The sequence below is a fragment of the Saccopteryx leptura genome, chromosome 7 (genome assembly GCF_036850995.1).
Source record: "Saccopteryx leptura isolate mSacLep1 chromosome 7, mSacLep1_pri_phased_curated, whole genome shotgun sequence".
Classification (NCBI taxonomy): domain Eukaryota; kingdom Metazoa; phylum Chordata; class Mammalia; order Chiroptera; family Emballonuridae; genus Saccopteryx; species Saccopteryx leptura.
In genome coordinates, this window is record NC_089509.1 from 32,209,027 (window position 1) to 32,227,948 (window position 18,922).

The following is an 18,922-nucleotide window of genomic DNA, read 5'->3' on the forward strand; positions in this document are numbered from 1 at the left end:
TACCCTCCATGTATAAGAATAATATTTTAAATTGTGGTAAAATACATATAACATAAAATTTACCATCTTAATCATTTTTAAATGTACAGTTGAGTATTGTTAAGTATATTCACATCACTGCACAACAGATCTCCAGAATTTTCATCTTGCAAAACTGAAACTCTAGACCAATTAAATAACAACTTTCCTTTTCCCCTCCCCTCAGCCCAGGGCAACCACCATTTTACTTCTGTTTTTATGAATTTAATTACTCTAGATACCTCAGATAAGTGAAAGCATACTGTATTTAACTTAGCATAATATTCTCAAGGTTCATCCATACTGGAACATGCGTTAGAATTTTCTTCCATTTTAAGACTGAATAATATTCCATTGTAAGTATATACCATGTTTTGCTTATCTAGTCCTCCATCAGTGAACCCTTGGGCTGCTTTACATTTTAGCTACTGTGACTAATGTTGCCATGAACATGAATGTTCAAATATCTCTTTGAGACTCTGCTTTAAATTCTTTTGGGTACATATCCAGAAGTGGAATTGCTGAATCATATGGTAATTATATTTTTAATTTTGGGGGGAACCACCATACTGTTTTCCACAGAGGCTGCATCATTTTACATTCCCACCAACAGTGCACACAGCTTCCAATTAGTTTATATCTTCACCAACACTTATTTGCTAGTTTTACGATAGTATCCATTCTCATGGATCTGTGAAAGAATGGTTTTCAAAAGTGTTGTTCTAATATCAAGGTCAAAGATTATTGACTGAACCCAGTGCTGTGTTTTGTTTTTAAAGAAAATATTTGGAATGGGACATACATGGATTCATATTGCAATTCCATCATGTTCTAGTTTTTCTTCCAGTGATATAGCGATATTCACACCTTTCTTAAAAGATTATACTAAAGACTAAATAAGTTAACACAAATACAGTGCTTAGCACACTGCCTAGCTAAGTGCTCAGAAACGGTGGTCAGCACTGATATTGGAGCTGACGTCAGGTTGAGAAGACTTAAGATACCCATTCATAAGCAATTTCCATTTTGTTGGGAAGGGACCACTATCTCACATGGACAGTTAAATGAAGAGGGTGAACTCTGGGACATCCAGAATGTGTTGTAGGTAGTTCAGCAAGGGCAGAAATCAACCTACAGAGTTCAGAGCACTTCCTGTCCATGGCACTAGTGAACAGGAGGAAGGAGAAAGAACTTTTTTCCATTATCTCCATGCATTTTTCCTTCCTAGATCAGCTTCAGCTGTTTCTTTTTAAAGATCCAAGTTGTCTTTCTTATGCCTTTACCCCAATATATAGGGAGTCATATTGGGGGTCAGTGGGAGACTGACTGGAAAGCCAAACCAGGGGTAGCTGGACTTGTAGATGTGGACAAGGCAGGAAGAAGGACAGCGTGAGATGAGCAGCAAGTTTTAAGGAGTCAGGCAGCAGGCGATAAGCAGAGATCTATGAAAAAATGTTGTTAGGTCTGCTACCTAGTATCAAGTATTCAGCCACAGGGGTTGGGAAACCAAAGGCAGGACTCAGGAAACATGGAAAAGTAAGACACATCCTAAAGCATCAGCTATATCTGACAATATTAAGGTAGGCCTAAGAAGACAAAAACTTGGTTACTAGAATTGGGCAATGCAGCAAAACAAGAACTCATTAGCCCTATCCCAGAAGGGAAAAGGTAGACTGGCAAGCAAAACCTTTGCACCCCTAACAAAATCATCTAACAAAATGCCCCTGATAATATATAGGCACAAATGAATGATTTGTGACTCATGAATCATTAGCCTCTCCAGCATGATGCCTGTTACCTCCACCATAGTCAGGTCATTTATTCTTCATTCTACCAAAATTAATCGAACACCTGCTACCTACTAGTCCTATTCTGAGTGCTGTGGATACAGAGATGAATATGCCATGATCCTGAATGCTCCCAATGCTCCCAATCTGATAGGCAGTGAGAATCTTCTGGCAACCAGGGTTCTTTAGATCAAGCATTACTCTCCATGGGTTGTTTTGCCTTCCTGACAATGTTGCTCAATAAAACTGGAACACATGAGGAGTATTTTTCTGGTCCACATAAGAACACATACCATACAGGTAAGCAAAGCCACAAGAGTTAGAAGGGGGAAATGGGAATAGTTTCATTTGTTTCCAGAATATTCTATAATCACTCAGGCTTTGGCCAAACTGATGGCATGGCTCCTCTACTTACTAACCATGAAACACTGGGAAAGAAGATGATTCTCTGCACTACACTTTTCTCATCTTTAAAATGGGAATGATAATGTGTTCTACCTCCAAAACACTATTATGTATGGAACAAAATAAGCACGTAAGAAGAGTTTATCATTTTTAAATCTATGTTGCTAATAATTTCAAACTACAGATGTTAAAATTTCTAAGATGTGAGTGACGTCACGGAAATGGCGCCGTGAGCAGCGCGTCCGACAGATCTCCCCAAAATCACAACAAATTTATCAACTAGAAACAGGAAAATTTATCTTCGGAGCAAACTGAAAGCAAAAGGACTGTTATCACTCGAATCTGAGAGACGAGGGTGTGGAGGAAGCTACCGCAGGGACGTTCATTCAAGCCGCGAGGAAGAGCGCCTGTGGTAAGTCATCCCGCACTCGGAAGCCGCCACCAGCCGCCGCCGCCAGCTGCAGCGCCCGGGTCGGTTGCAGGGCGAGCGGCAAGCAGCCGCTGGCGCGCTCCCGGTCTGGTTGCAGACCGAGCATTGCAGACCGAGCACCGCTAACGTTCCCAGCGGCCCGCGCACGGGGAGCGGGAGAGGCCCCAGGGTGGTATTCCCTACTTGGGAGATTCTCTCCGCGGGCGGGGCACCTCACCCAGCCATTCAAGCTAACAATCAAGCATTGGGGGAGGGGCGCGCGCAGGCAGCCTGAAATACCTTCGGGAGCACAGCTGCGACCCAATTACTAAAATTAACTTAACCCGTGAAATCTGCGCACCCTCGGTTCTAATTGATAAGATCTCTCTCAGTTCACCGACCCAAGACAAGAGGCGTGATATTTTTTGGTGCCTCTCGCTAAAGGGGCGGGGGCAACTTCTGATTGATAGAGCCTCCATATTCAGGGATAAACGCTAACAAGAAGGACTTGGCAGATAATAAGATCTATACCACACTAGTCGCAAGCAGAGACTAGTGCCTCTTCTTACCGGCCAAAACAGGCTACAAAGAGTGGAAAGCCTGGGTTGAGAGGTCCAACGGAATGCTAGGCGCTGAACAATCACCTTGACAACAATTGACTCCCACCCCCGCCTGATTACACTGGAGGCCCTGACTGTCAGAGCCCTTCCCAGAGCCTTGCACTGAGTGGGGATAGAGTGGGGATTTCCCAGCTCTTTGAGTCTCTTACTCCCCAGGCAGAAGCAGTGGCAGCCTTGTGGCTGGATCGCCAGGCTGCTGGTTCGGGAGGGGGGGACTGGGAGAGAGAATCCACGAAGGCGAACTCTCTCGTCGTTAGACCCTGCAGACGCCGGCAGGCCTTGACTACCAACAAGACTAAAGCCAATTGTGTGACATTGCCATAGAACCCCATCAACTGCAAGTCCCTGCCTGGGTGTGGCGCAGGGGCAGGGCCTGGGGTGCAGAGTCGCCGACCGGGAAGAGGGAGAGAGGAGAAGGAGGAAGAGGTTGACATCTCAAAATCAGGAAAAATCCACAGACTTTGCAGCTTGTTCCACTGTTTGTTGGTTGTTGTTTTTGTTGTTGTTGTTGTTGTTGTTGTTGTTTGTTCCTTCTATCTTATTGCCTTTATTTCCTCCACTCAGTCCTTCTATTCTCTGCCCATCTTATGCTTCCCTTTTCTTGAACTACACTACCCATAAGTGTTACATTTTATTTCTCTTCTTCATCCTCACCCTCCTTTGGGATTATACTCCAGGACACTTAATTCTCACTCTCTCCTCTTTTGTTTTTTTTTTGCCTTATTTTGTCTTTTTCTCTTCCTTTTTTATTTCTTCCTTCATTTTTCTCTTTTTCTTATTTTTTCCTTTCTATTCGTTTTTTCTTTTCTCGTTTTACTTTCCTCCCATTTAATCCTCAACCACGAACAAATTAGTTAATTTGGGACTCAAGGTTTTTTTTGGCTTTGTTTTTCTTTTTCGATTTTGTTTTTGTTTTTTTCTGGTTGGTTTGTTTTTGTGGCATTTTGGGTCCTCCCAACCCAAGGTCTCCATTGTATTTGGTCTTTGCTCCACTTAATACAACGTATTTTTACTTATTATTTTTATTTTTTCTTCTTGATTATTCCTTTTTTTTGTCCTTTTTTCTGGTTCCCTCTTGTCCCTCTCATTATATCTCTTGGTTGACCGTCACCCGCAGGCAGATCAACTTATGCTTGTCTAAGATTTTCTTCCTTTTTTTTTTTTTTTTTATTATTTTTTTTTTTTTTTTTTTTTTTTTTGCCCCCTTGAACTCTTCACCGCAAACCAGGCCCTCCATTATAGGCACGATATTTCCCTGAGGAGGGGAGAGGAGGGAAGGAGAACAAAGAAAAAAAAAAGGGGGGGAAATAATAAATTATTACTGCTTTTTTTTGTGGGGTGTTTTACCCTTTGTTTTTTGTTTTTTTTTTTTCTTTTTTTTGTTGTTTTTTTTTGTTTGTTTGTTTGTTTGTTTGTTTGTTTTGTTGTTGTTTTTTTTTGTTATTTACTTTTTACTCTTTATTAATTCTAATTAGTGCTATCAACAAGACCACCCTCAGATGCCAATAAGAAAGAGGAAATCGAATATTATGGATACAAAAGAAAGAGAGGTAACACAAATAGATGTGGAAAAATCTATGGAGAAAAGACTTAACATATTGGAAGCCTTGGAGCTAAATGACAGAGAATTTAAAATAGAAATCTTAAAAATACTCAGAGATATACAAGAAAACACGGAAAGGCAATATAGGGAGATCAGAAAACAACTCAATGAACACAAAGAATATATTACCAAGGAAATTGAAACTATAAAAACAAATCAAACAGAAATGAAAAACTCAATTCACGAACTGAAAAACGAGGTAACAAGCTTAGCTAGCAGAACAACCCAGATTGAAGATAGGATTAGTGAAATAGAAGACAAACAACTTGAGGCACAACAGAGAGAAGAAGAAAGAGACTCAAAAATAATAAAAAACGAGAAAGCCCTACAGGAATTATCTGACTCCATCAGAAAGAATAACATAAGAATAATAGGTATATCAGAGGGAGAAGAGAAAGAAAATGGAATGGAGAATATACTCAAACAAATAATAGACGAGAACTTCCCAAGCCTGTGGAAAGAACTAAAGCCTCAAATTCAAGAAGCAAACAGAACACCGAGTTTTCTTAACCCCAACAAACCCACTCCAAGGCACATCATAATAAAGATGACACAAACCAATGACAAAGAAAAAATTCTCAAGGCAGCCAGGGAAAAGAAGAGTACAACATATAAAGGAAGGCCTATTAGATTATCATCAGATTTCTCAGCAGAAACTCTACAAGCTAGAAGAGAGTGGACCCCAATATTTAAAGCCCTGAAAGAGAGGAACTTTCAGCCAAGAATACTATACCCATCAAAGCTATCCTTCAAGTATGAAGGAGATATAAAAACATTCACAAATACAGAAAAGATGAGAGAATTTATCACCAGAAAGCCCCCACTCCAGGAAATACTAAAGGGGGTTTTCCAACCAGATTCAAAGAACAAAAGAAAACAACACCACAAGTAACAGCTCCACCAAGAACACAATAAAACCAAACTTAAACTGTGACAACAAAGGAAAAAAAAAAGGGGGGGAGAGAATGGAGATTAACAGTAGCAAAGGACGATGAAGTGCAGAAATACTTATAAGATAGGGTACTACAATGAATATGGTAGGTACCCTTTTCATTACTTAATGGTAACCACCCTAGAAAAAACCACCACAAAAAAACATGACTTAAAAAAGGTAGCAACAGAGGAAAGAAGTATGGAACACAAACAAACAGAAACAAATGATAGAAAAACAAAAAAGAAGAATCAAACTAGATACAAAACTAACAGAAAGCAATTTATAAAATGGCAGTAGGGAACCCACAAGTGTCAATAATTACACTAAATGTAAATGGATTAAACTTACCAATAAAAAGACACAGAGTAGCAGAATGGATTAAAAAAGAAAATCCAACTATATGCTGCCTACAAGAAACACATCTAAGCAACAAGGATAAAAACAAATTCAAAGTGAAAGGCTGGAAAACAATACTCCAAGCAAACAACACCCAAAAAAAAGCAGGTGTAGCAATACTCATATCTGATAATGCTGACTACAAGACAGAAAAAGTACTCAGAGACAAAAATGGTCACTTCATAATGATTAAGGGGACACTGAATCAAGAAGACATAACAATCCTTAATATATATGCACCAAACCAAGGAGCACCAAAATATATAAGACAGCTACTTATTGACCTTAAAACAAAAACTAACAAAAATACAATCATACTTGGAGACCTCAATACTCCGCTGACGGCTCTAGATCGGTCATCCAAACAGAGAATCAATAAAGATATAGTGGACTTGAACGAAATACTAGAACACCTGGATATGATAGACATCTACAGGACACTTCATCCCAAAGCGACAGAGTATACATTTTTCTCTAGTGTACATGGAACATTCTCAAGAATTGACCATATGTTGGGCCACAAAGACAATATCAGCAAATTTAGAAAAATTGAAATTGTACCAAGCATATTTTCTGATCATAAAGCCTTGAAACTAGAATTCAACTGCAAAAAAGAGGGGGAAAAACCCACAAAAATGTGGAAACTAAACAACATACTTCTAAAAAATGAATGGGTCAAAGAAGAAATAAGCGCAGAGATCAAAAGATACATACAGACAAATGAAAATGAAAATACCACATATCAGAATCTCTGGGATGCAGCAAAAGCAGTAATAAGAGGAAAGTTCATATCACTTCAGGCCTATATGAACAAACAAGAGAGAGCCGAAGTAAACCACTTAACTTCACACCTTAAGGAACTAGAAAAAGAAGAACAAAGACAACCCAAAACCAGCCGAAGAAAGGAGATAATAAAAATCAGAGCAGAAATAAATGAAATAGAGAACAGAAAAACTATAGAAAAAATCAATAAAACAAGGAGCTGGTTCTTTGAAAAGGTCAACAAAATTGACAAACCCTTGGCAAGACTCACCAAGGAAAAAAGGCACAGGACTCAAATAAATAAAATCCAAAATGAAAGAGGAGAGATCACCACAGACATCATAGATATACAAAGAATTATTGTAGAATACTATGAAAAATTATATGCCACCAAATACAACAATCTAGAAGAAATGGATAAATTCCTAGAACAATACAACCTTCCTAGACTGAGTCATGAAGAAGCAGAAAGCCTAAACAGACCAATCAGCAGGGAGGAAATAGAAAAAACTATTAAAAACCTCCCCAAAAATAAAAGTCCAGGCCCAGACGGTTATACTAGTGAATTCTATCAAACATTCAAAGAAGACTTGGTTCCTATTCTACTCAAAGTCTTCCAAAAAATTGAAGAAGAAGCAATACTTCCGAACACATTTTATGAGGCCAACATAACCCTCATACCAAAACCTGGCAAGGATGGCACAAAGAAAGAAAACTACAGACCAATATCTCTAATGAATACAGATGCTAAAATTCTAAACAAAATACTGGCAAACCGAATACAACAACATATTAAAAAAATAATACATCATGATCAAGTGGGATTCATCCCAGAATCTCAAGGATGGTTCAACATACGCAAAACGGTTAACGTAATACACCATATCAACAAAACAAAGAACAAAAACCACATGATCTTATCAATAGATGCAGAAAAGGCTTTTGATAAAATACAACACAATTTTATGTTTAAGACTCTCAACAAAATGGGTATAGAAGGAAAATATCTCAACATGATAAAGGCCATATATGATAAACCATCAGCTAACATCATATTAAATGGCACTAAACTGAAGGCTTTCCCCCTTAAATCAGGAACAAGACAGGGTTGTCCACTCTCTCCACTCTTATTTAACGTGGTGCTAGAAGTTCTGGCCAGAGCAATCAGACAAGACAAAGAAATAAAAGGCATCCATATCGGAAAAGAAGAAGTAAAGGTATCACTTTTTGCTGATGATATGATCCTATACATCGAAAACCCGAAGGACTCCACAAAAAGATTATTAGAAAATTTCTAAGATGTAAGATTAACTTGGCCACACTGGTTACTTTAACCAATGGTGGAGTAGGAAATAACACTTAGACTTCTCTCCTAAATTCATTCCAACACAAGTCCTGGATCCCCTCACCACAAATCTAAAATATTGGAAAGATTATTTCAATACTACAAAAAGAACTTCCTGTATCTTAGTAATAAGGAATATACCATAGCTTTAAAATACATATCTCAGTAATATATCAAAGTTTAAAATAAAATAAGTATACTGTATATTCTTAAAACCAAAGATTGAGGAAAAAAAGAAAGAAAGAAGGAGACAAAAGGAAGGAAAGAAGGAAGGAAGGAAGAAGAAAGGAAGGAAGGAAGGAAGGAAGGAAGGAAGGAAGGAAGGAAGGAAGGAAGGAAGGAAGGAAGGAAGGAAAGAAAGAAGGAAGGAAAGAAGGAAGGAAGGAAGAAGGAAGGGAGGGAGGAAGGAAAGAAAAAGAAAGAAAGGAGAAAATTTTAAAAATTATAGTTACATTTGAGGTTCAAGTACATTATACTTGCTACTTTGGAACTTGGTCTGAGCTCTTTGAAATGTGTGATTATACCACATCCATTCAATAAATATTTATTGAGTGCCTATTATATGCCAGGAACTATTTTAGATGCCAAGCTACTATTGTGAACAAAGATAAAATCCTTATCCTTGGGGGCACACAATAAATTGGAAGAAATGACTAATAATCAAATAAATATGTGATATAATTCAGAAAATAATAGATGTTATCAAAGAAGTAAAGCAAAGTAAAAGAGTGATGAGGGAAGAACATTCTAACCAAAGAAACAGCAAATTCATACTCTGAGAAAATAATGATTTTAGTGTGTTCAAATGACAGCAAGAATGCCAGTTTGGAAACTATAGGAAAGTGTGTGAGGGAGATGACAAAAGATGAAATCACAGAGCTAGGCAGAGGCCAGATCACATAGGCTAAACCTCTGGCTTTGGAATTTGTAATTATGATAAAAAGTCATTGGACACTTTTTAATAAAAAAAAATGATCTGATTTGTTAAAATATCTTTCTGAATGCTGTGTAGAAAATAAATTGTAAGGAGACAACTTGGGAACTGGCTGATGTTGTAGTCATCTAGGAGAGTGATGATGTTGGTTGGACTAATATGGTATATCAGAAGCAGCAGCAGTAGTCATCAGAATGGTAGATTTCAGGATATATTGTAAAGGTAGGTGTGGTGGGCCTACTGATGAATTGGCCATTGGGAGAGAGACAAAGGAAGAACTCAAGGATACTCATGTGTTTTAGCTTGCTCAACTGGTGCAATGGCAGTCCTCTTTACTGAAATGGAGAAAACTTGAAGATGAAGGGGTTTATCAGAAGGTATATTGTAGACATGTTAAATTTGAGGTGCTTATTAGACAGCTAGATAAAACTGGTAGGCAGTCAGACAAAAGTCTAAAGAAAAGATGGGAGTTGAAGGTGTAAGTTTGAAAGGCACCAGCTTTTAGATAGACCAGAAAGCAATCAGTAGATAATGAGTAAAAAATAAAAAAAAAGAGAGCTGGAGATTGAGCCCAAGGCATTCTACCATTTTGAGGTCTATAAAAGAGGAAGACCCAGCCCCAGAGACTAAGAAGAAGCAGCCAGTCTGGCAGCAGGAAAACCAGAAGGGGGGATAGTCCAGAAGTATAGAGTATCCAAAAGAAAGCAAATGAGTAAAAGATATGAAAATACAGTTCATGGAAAAGAAAACACATATGATCCTTGGAAAAGATACTCAATTTCCCTTCTAATAAGAGAATATAAAATTTAAACTTTATTGAAATATCTTTGCTCAGGTTATAAAAGATCAAAACCCACCAGATTAAAAAAAATTAATGACATATTATATTGATGGAGCTGTAGGGAAATAGTCTCATGTATTGCATAGGTGGGAAAATTAATTGAGATATTCTCTTTGGAGAATAACTTGGCAATATCAACATTTTAACTGTAAATATATACCCTTTGACCAAGCAATTCTACTGCTGGGAATTGATCCCATAGTATATTTAGACATGTACAAAATGATAAACATACAAGAATTATACATTGCAGTATTATATGCAATAGCAAAATGTTCAAAACAATTTGAAAATACATATATCATCAGAGATCTTGTTAAATAAATTATACTTCATCCTGAAAATGAAATACTATTCAGCTATTAATAAGAATGAGATACCTTTATAGGTACCATAAAGATAGGCTCTTAAAGATATGTGACTAAGTAAAACAAGTCAAAGTTTAGATTAGTATCTTTAGTATGATACCTACATCTTGTATAAAAAAATAAAAGAATACACACACACACACATACACACATGCCTAGAATATCTCTGAAAGAATACAAAATAAACTTGTACAAGGTTGCTTCTTGGCATGAGAACTGTGTGGGGTGGAAGAAAGACTTACTCTGTTTATATTCTTTTATACCTTTTGAATTTTACAGCATGTACATGTATTGTCTATTCAAAAAGTATTTCAAATTTTTGAAGAAAGAGTGTTGCCAAGAAGACAAGTAAAACAAGGACTGAAAAACTGACCAATGATAAAGCAAGATGAAATTCTTTGATGACCTTAATAAGGGTAAGTCACTGGCATGATAGGGATGAAAACCTGGTTAGACATTCAAGTAAGAGCAAGAGGTTAAGCAGTGATAGTGAATAGAGTGTTCTATACAGGAAAGAATGCTGAATTTTATTTTTACTTCTGATCAGGCATTTCTTACCCTTTCAACTTGAACAAGTCGCTTAATTCCTCTGAGCCCCAGTTACTTCATGAGTGGGATGAAGAAAGCCACATTTGCCTTGTCTACTAGAAAGTATTTTTGTTGGGCACAAATAAGAGAATGTCTTATAATTGATAAGCATAGTAGATAAGACATTTCATTATTGTTATTAGTACCTGTGATGTCAGTGGCCGAGACCAGGCAGGTTCCCATTGGATTTGGGCAGATGGTAGAGGAACTGCATATCCAGAAGGCAATGGGTCATTTCTATTTAATAGAGTCTTTCAACAGCAGATGACAAGAGATGGGGAAAAAACCACCTCTCACAGCAACAGGTGAGAATCAACAGCCAAAACAAGCCCTCACAGTGGCATCCAGGCAATCTGTAATTTGCCCTGAGGGCAAGCACCTGCAGCCATACATAGACTATACACACATGGCTCTGCCACATGCTCATGCATTAATCAGGCAATGTACAAGCGAGCAAGCCTAACACAGTTGTTCTCCCAATATTCCACCCCTTTAGGGATGTTTGCCTCACAATTTATGTGACAGGTATTTTTCACAATGGTCCCTGTGTGAAGAGTGAGGTACATTACATAAACAAATGGACTGCAGCAACAGCACAAGTTATACAATAATTACAAAGGTGCCCTTCACAATACCTCCCTGAGCACTGCCCACAGAGTTAACTGGAGGCCACCTAGCTCCCTACAACATAGTAGATGAAAGGGCCTACACTCCAGGGATATGTCCCCTGAAGAAAGTGTCCTTGGTGTGTCTCTGTAACTAGATGGGAGCAGCTTCCCGGTGTAGGAGGGCCTTCACAGATGCCGACCTCCCCCACCACCACCACATCAAGGTTCCTTATAGTACTGTTCATAAATGGCAAGTCCGTCCAGCAAGGGAGCTGGTGCCTCCCTCTGGTCATAGTCCAAGAGTCCATTACACCACTCAATGATCAGTCCACGTTAGAAAGCCCAGCTGGCTGTGGAAATCTACAAAGTAAAGGTCCATTACAGGTGTGGGGCAGCTTGTTAGGCTTGCTTGCTGGGTTACCAGCTGCGCCACATGTGTGTGGCCTATATAAAGTTGTCTGTGCTCGAGAGAGGTGGGGTATTGTGGATGGTGGATTGCCTGCCCGCCACTGTGAGGTTTTCCCTGCCCGTGTGGTTGTCTGCCATTGTGAGACTTTATTAAATGGAATGCCCCTAATGCAGGGGTCCCCAAACTTTTACACAGAGAGCCAGTTCACTGTCCCTCAGACCGTTGGAGGGCCAGACTATAAAAAAAACTATGAACAAATCCCTATGCACACTGCACATATCTTATTTTAAAGTAAAAAAACAAAATGGGTACAAATACAATATTTAAAATAAAGAACAAGTAAATTTAAATCAACAAACTGACCAGTATTTCAATGGGAAGTATGGGCCTGCTTTTGGCTAATGAGATGGTCAACTGACCACCAATGAAAAAGGTGCCCCTTTCCGGAAGTGTGGCGGGGGCTGGATAAATGGCCTCAGGGGGCCGCATGCGGCCCGCAGGCCGTAGTTTAGGGACCCCTGCCCTAATGCTTTCTGGCTCTGCAGTTTCTTTACCATCTGCTCGAATCCAATGTGGACTTGCCTGGCCTTGGCCACTGGTATTACAACAGGCAACTAGCCATACAGCTCTTTATTAATGGACTCATTGCCTTTCCATAAATAATGCTCTGTCCATTGCCACAAGCCCCATCCAAACCCCTCAGAGGTTAAAGCTCACAGGGCCTGTGCCACTATGACAGTTCTCTTTGCTGCAAAAGAAAAAAAAAGCACCTATTATCTTCTAATGTCAACACCTGCTGCTCATTAGTAGAGGCTCAATGGATTGCCAATTTCACATGGGGCCTCAACCCCTATTCAAACTAGAACAATGGGTCTTGGAGACCCTCCTCTCCCTCAGCTGTCTCCATCATATAATCTTGTAACCGTGCCACCTGCACACCAACCGTTTTATTGGTAGCTGCTGGGGCCATTCGTCTCAGCAGCTGTAACCTCTGTTTTGGTTTAAGTGGCTACCGAAGCTCCAAATAAACTATTAGACTTGCCATAAAATTTCTCCTTATCTGCTTCGGCCACATTAAATCGACTCACACCTGTGTTCAGGTAGCCTTTATAGGACCATTTCCTTGTTAGTTGGGGGTTGGGAGCAGCACAAGCAGCAGCCCTCACAGCTTTATGATTTTGTGTTGCCTCCACCTTGCTCAAATCTGCTACCACTTGTGTAACCATGTTGATGGGCTGCCCACATAGGGGCTCAAGATAGCCACTAGTAACCCAAAAAGGGCTGATAGGGCATTACAGAGAATAAGGTTCCTCATCCCTGCCATAAACACTTCCAGATCTGGCCCACAGCACCTCAGGTTAAAAGCATCATTCTTCTTCCTGGAGAACTTGCTATAGCTCCGTATACAACTGCCACTAACTCACTATCCCCAACAAGTCTCCAACACTCTGCCAGACTGTATGAATGGCAGCCATCAAACACTCTCATAGGGTATGGTTTCTTAGATTGTCGTGGCAGTTCTGAAGATGCTACCTCAAGGAGAAGTGCATGGTAATAGTGGACAATTTCTCCATTTTTGTCCTGGAGAGCTTGATGCCATCCACCCCCTATGTCCCACAATGGCAGCAACCAAGCTGCAAGGGACTCAGTGGGTTACTGCCTGAATTTTGCCCCCAACTCCATCAGCTCTGTCTGGGTATAGGGCCAGACAACATAGTGCTCAACTACCTGTGTGGGGAGGGTGTTGTGCCTGCCCCTGAGGTACTCTTGGCTGCTGGGTTTTTACTTTCTGGGCAACCACCGTAAGATACCACCTCACACCTGTCAGAATGGCTCTCATTACCCAAAACACACAACAAGTGCTGGATAGGGTATGGAGAAAAGGGAACCCTCCTGCACTGCTGGTGGGAATGCAGACTTGTACAACCACTGTGGAAAACATTATGGTGTTTTCTCAAAAAATTAAAAATGGAACTGCCTTATGACTCAGCTATCCACTTCTAGGAATATCTCCTAAGAATTCCAAAACACTAATTCAAAAGAAGATGTGTACCCCCACACAATGCTTTTGGCAGCATTGTTTACAATAGCCAAGATCTGGAAATAGACCAAGTGTCCATCAGTGGATGAGTGGATAAAAAAGCTGTGGTAAAAAAAAAAAAACAAACAAACAAACAAAAACAACAACACACCTGTGGTTTATATACACAATGGAATACTACACAGGTGTGAAAAAGAAGGAAATCTTACCTTTTGCAAAAGCATGGATGGACTTGGAGATTACTATGCTAAGTGAAATAAGCCAGGCAGAGAAAGACAAATATCATATGACCTCACTTATATATGGAATCGAATCTAATGAACATAATAAACTGAAGAGTAAAATAGAAACAGAGGCAGGGTCACAGGAAACAGATGGACAGCTGTCAGAAGGAAGGGGGAAGAGGGGACAGGATCAAAGAAGGTGAAGAGATTAGCCAAATTATATATACATACCACATAGATACAGACAGCAGGGTAGCAAGTCCTAGAGGGAAATGGAGGATGGCGATAGGGGTAGTAAATGGGGGTGGAAAGAGATTTTGCACAGGGCATGGGGGGGGCAAGATGCAGGTGGTTGTGGGTATTATATTGAGTGGGACACTTGAAACTATGTCAACACATTATTAAAAATAAAATTTAAAAATATAAATAAAAATGCATAAATTATAAAAATGAAATATTATAATAGTCTCATTTCTCTGAAAGAACCAATGTTAATTAGTATGTTTTTTAAATATTTTTAGGCCCTGGCAGTTTGGCTCAATGGTAGAGCATCAGCCCGGAGTGTGGAAGTCCCAGGTTCAATTCCCAGTCAGGACACACAGGAGAAGCGACCATCTGCTTCTCCACCCATCCCTCTCCTCCTTCTATCTCTCTCTTGCTTCTCCTCCTGCAGCCATGGCCTAAATGGGTTCAAGCAAGTTAGCCCCACATGCTGAGGATGGCTCCATGGCTCCACCTCAGCACTAAAGTAGCTCAGTTGTTGAGCAAAGGAGCAGCGGCCTCAGATGGGCAGAGTATTGCCCTGTAGGGGGCTTGCTGGGTGGATCCTGGTCGGAGCACATGCGGGAATCTGTCTCTCTGCCTTCCTGACTCTCACTTAATTAAAATATATTTATATTTTTTTCCAGATATTAGTTATAACCATAAATGCAATTAATATCCTAATACTCATTTACTTTGGATTTAAACAAAAGTAACTCAACTCCTCCTGAAACTTCTTAATCCAAAACTAAATTAGCCATAGTGTTCCCGCTAAACATTACCAACTCAGATTTGACTTACAATTGAAAACTCAAGGGTTTTTTTCTGTTATTTAGAAAGCCCATATACATATTTGAAAAAAGCCATTTTTATTTTAGTTTCTTCTTAAATGTTTAGGTTTCTGGGTAGAGTAGAAGTTGTAGAGTTAATTTTACCCTCCCAGATAATTCTTATCTCATTGCAAGTCGGGCGATAGTGTGGATGGATGCCCTGCAGAAAGAGAAACACGAAGCTCCCTCTGCTACTAACCCCTTTGACCAAGATAATTAGAAATAACTTAATTTAGCCCTGAGCACTCAGTAGTGAATAACATATTCCCACTTGAAAGAGAAATTTTAAGACATAATAAACTTTCTTTTTAATCAAATTAATCTTTGTTTGCTTAAGCAGATCCATCTCTAGGGCAGGTCTAAGAATAGAATTTACACATAAATCATGCAATTCACCTCTGTCTTCAAATATGAATTTGTGATTTGCAGAAAATTAGCATACACTGCAAGAATAAAGATACTTCTGTTTTCCTTCTCACCTTCTGTGTTCATCAGGACATCAATCAATACTTGTAACACCAAATCAGTGTGATAATAGCCAAATCTAACCATATTTTTTAAGGTATTTTTATTTTTTTAGTTGTGTTAGTCTCTTTGGGCTGCCATAACGAAATACCATGGATGAGTGGCTTAAACAACAGAAACTGATTCTTTCACAGTTCTGGAGGTTGAGAGGTCAATGATCAGCATGATTGGATTTTAATGCTGGCTCTCTTCCTGGCTTGCAGAGAGCCACCTTTTCATTGTGTGCTCATGTGACGAAGAGACAGCCAGCAAACTTTCTGGTGTCTCTTCTTATAAGCACACAAATCCCATTATAAAACCCCTTATGACCTCATGTAACCCAAATGACTTTCATAAATGTCCCATTTCCAAGTGTAGTCACATTGTGGGTTCAGATTTCAACATGTGAATTTTGAGGAGATATATAACATTCACTACATAACACTGGTTCTTCGGAGGTGATTTACAATGAAAAAAATTACAGAAAGAAGAAAAAGTGCCCTGGATTAAAAATGAAGAGACTTGAGTTGTGTTACAACTCCTTGTGTGTCTTTAAAAATTTCTCAGTCTCTCCCACTTGTTAAAATGAGACAGGTGGATTAGAGACTCACCATCAGAGCTAAATTTTTATTTATTCAAAGTGAAAGGAATGTTATAGCACTTAATTTTCTAACACTAGCTAAAATTAATTTCTGTCCTGCTGTGAAAAGATGATTGAATTATAACTTCCCTTTCCCTTTTAAAAATTATCTCTTTTCCAAACAAAAATTCAGTTTTGTTGCAGGAAATAAATTCCAGTATTTATAAGAGAGATAGTTTAATGTTGCAAAACCATGTATAATGTATACCACATGACTGATGAGAAAAATTAACAGAAACATTGGGGAATAAGCCACTGGAGAAAAAGTTTAAGTGATTTCAAATTTCTTATTAATTTCCTTGTATCACCTCACCTTCATCTCTGAATTTGCTCTTTAATACTATGATAATGTTATTACAACCAAACATAAAAACAATTAGTAATCTTTCCACTTTCATAGAGATGTATGATTGCCTAAGGGTTACATGATTTTCATGAGATAACTCTTCAGATACTGTGAAATTTAGATAATAAGTATTTAGGAATTTTGTTATTTTTAGCATACAGACATCTTATAAACTATAAGAATAACAAAATAAACTCCAAAGTTACTCATTAAGTGTTTGAGAGCTTTATATTGCTGTATAATCAAGCAATGTTTAATTTTTGTAAATTAGAAGTAGGCATAGAAAATATTTGACTATGACACCCAAGAAACCATTGAACTAATTTCTACACAACAAGGATTATTTCTCTGATTGAATCCAACCAGTAGCTGTCCTATTATGTCAAAATCCATGGGTATATATATATTAATTATTTCCAGTTCTTCAATATATGACAAGTCAAAACACTTTCAGATAAACCAAGTACAGAATTGCTTGTAAACAATAATCTCACCCCAGGTACCAAATGGGGATAAGGATTTTGTAGACACAGGAATTCTCCTTACATTTGATGCAATAGTGGATTTGATACAAATTGCATTTGATACAATTACCTAAAGAAATGATGTATGAACATTACATAAAGGCTATGCTATGCAGCTGGAAATATGGCAAGCAAATAAATATCCTTTTCTAATAAAAATCCTGAGTCTGAGGCAATGCATGCCCATTCTGAGGCAGACGGATATAGGACACAAGGAGGGTAGGACACAGAAAAAGAGCCATGCAAAGGGACCAACACCAGAGCAGAAATGTTTCTAGGATCCAAACCTACCTACGATTTTTTTAATTCCCTCATATGAAGGGATTACTATCAGAATAATATTTGTTATTCATTATAGTTTGTTGGATATATATTCAAGTAAACTTAATTTTAAGTATAATAGTTCAATTATTTTCATTGTACACAATTAAAGAATGCTGTTCAGACTAGGTCAGGGGTCCCCAAACTACGACCCCCTGAGGCCATTTATCTGGCCCCCGTCACTCTTCCGGGAGGGGCACCTCTTTCATTGGTGGTCAGGATGCAGATGCATCCTGTGCTCCTGGAGTACCGTATGTGGCGTCACTCACGTACAGTACTACTTCTGGTGACGCGGGACGCATGTGTCACGGCTCCGGAAGCACGTCATATCACTTGGTACGGCTAGCAGTGACAAATATGGAACCGGACATTGACCATCTCATTAGCCAAAAGCAGGCCCATAGTTCCCATTGAAATACTGGTCAGTTTGTTGATTTAAATTTACTTGTTCTTTATTTTAAATATTGTATTTGTTCCCGTTTTGTTTTTTTACTTTAAAATAAGATATGTGCGGCCCTGGCCGGATGGCTCAGTGGTAGAGCGTTGGCCTGGCGTGCAGGAGTCCTGGGTTCGATTCCCGGCCAGGGCACACAGGAGAAGCACCCATCTGCTTCTCCACCCTTCTCCCTCTCCTTCCTCTTTCTCTCTCTCTTCGCCTCCTGCAGCCAAGGCTCCATTGGAGCAAAGTTGGCCCCGGGCACTGAGGATGGCTCTATGGACTCTGCCTCAGGTGCTAGAATGCCTCTGGTTGCAACAGAGCGACGCCCCAGATGGGCAGAGCATCGCCCCCTGATGGGTATGTCAGGTGGATCCCGGTCGGGCACGTGCAGGAGTCTGTCTGACTACCTCCCCATTTCTAACTTCAGAAAAATACACAAAAAAATAAAAAATTAAAAATTAAAAAAATAAAAATAAAATAAGATATGTGCAGTGTGCGAAGGGATTTGTTTATAGTTTTTTTTATAGTCCGGCCCTCCAAAGTTCTGAGGTTACAGTTAACTGGCCCCCTGTGTAAAAAGTTTGGGGACCCCTGGACTAGGTGATCCCCAACACCCAACTAACAACTGCAGTCAGGATTCAGTTGCCCACAGTAATGGGAATAGTAAGTGTTATTCCTAGCAGAGGGTACCTGAACAAGTCTCATTTCTGCTAGGATATACACACATTACACCAGCCTTTGAGCACTTAACATGTAGTACACATG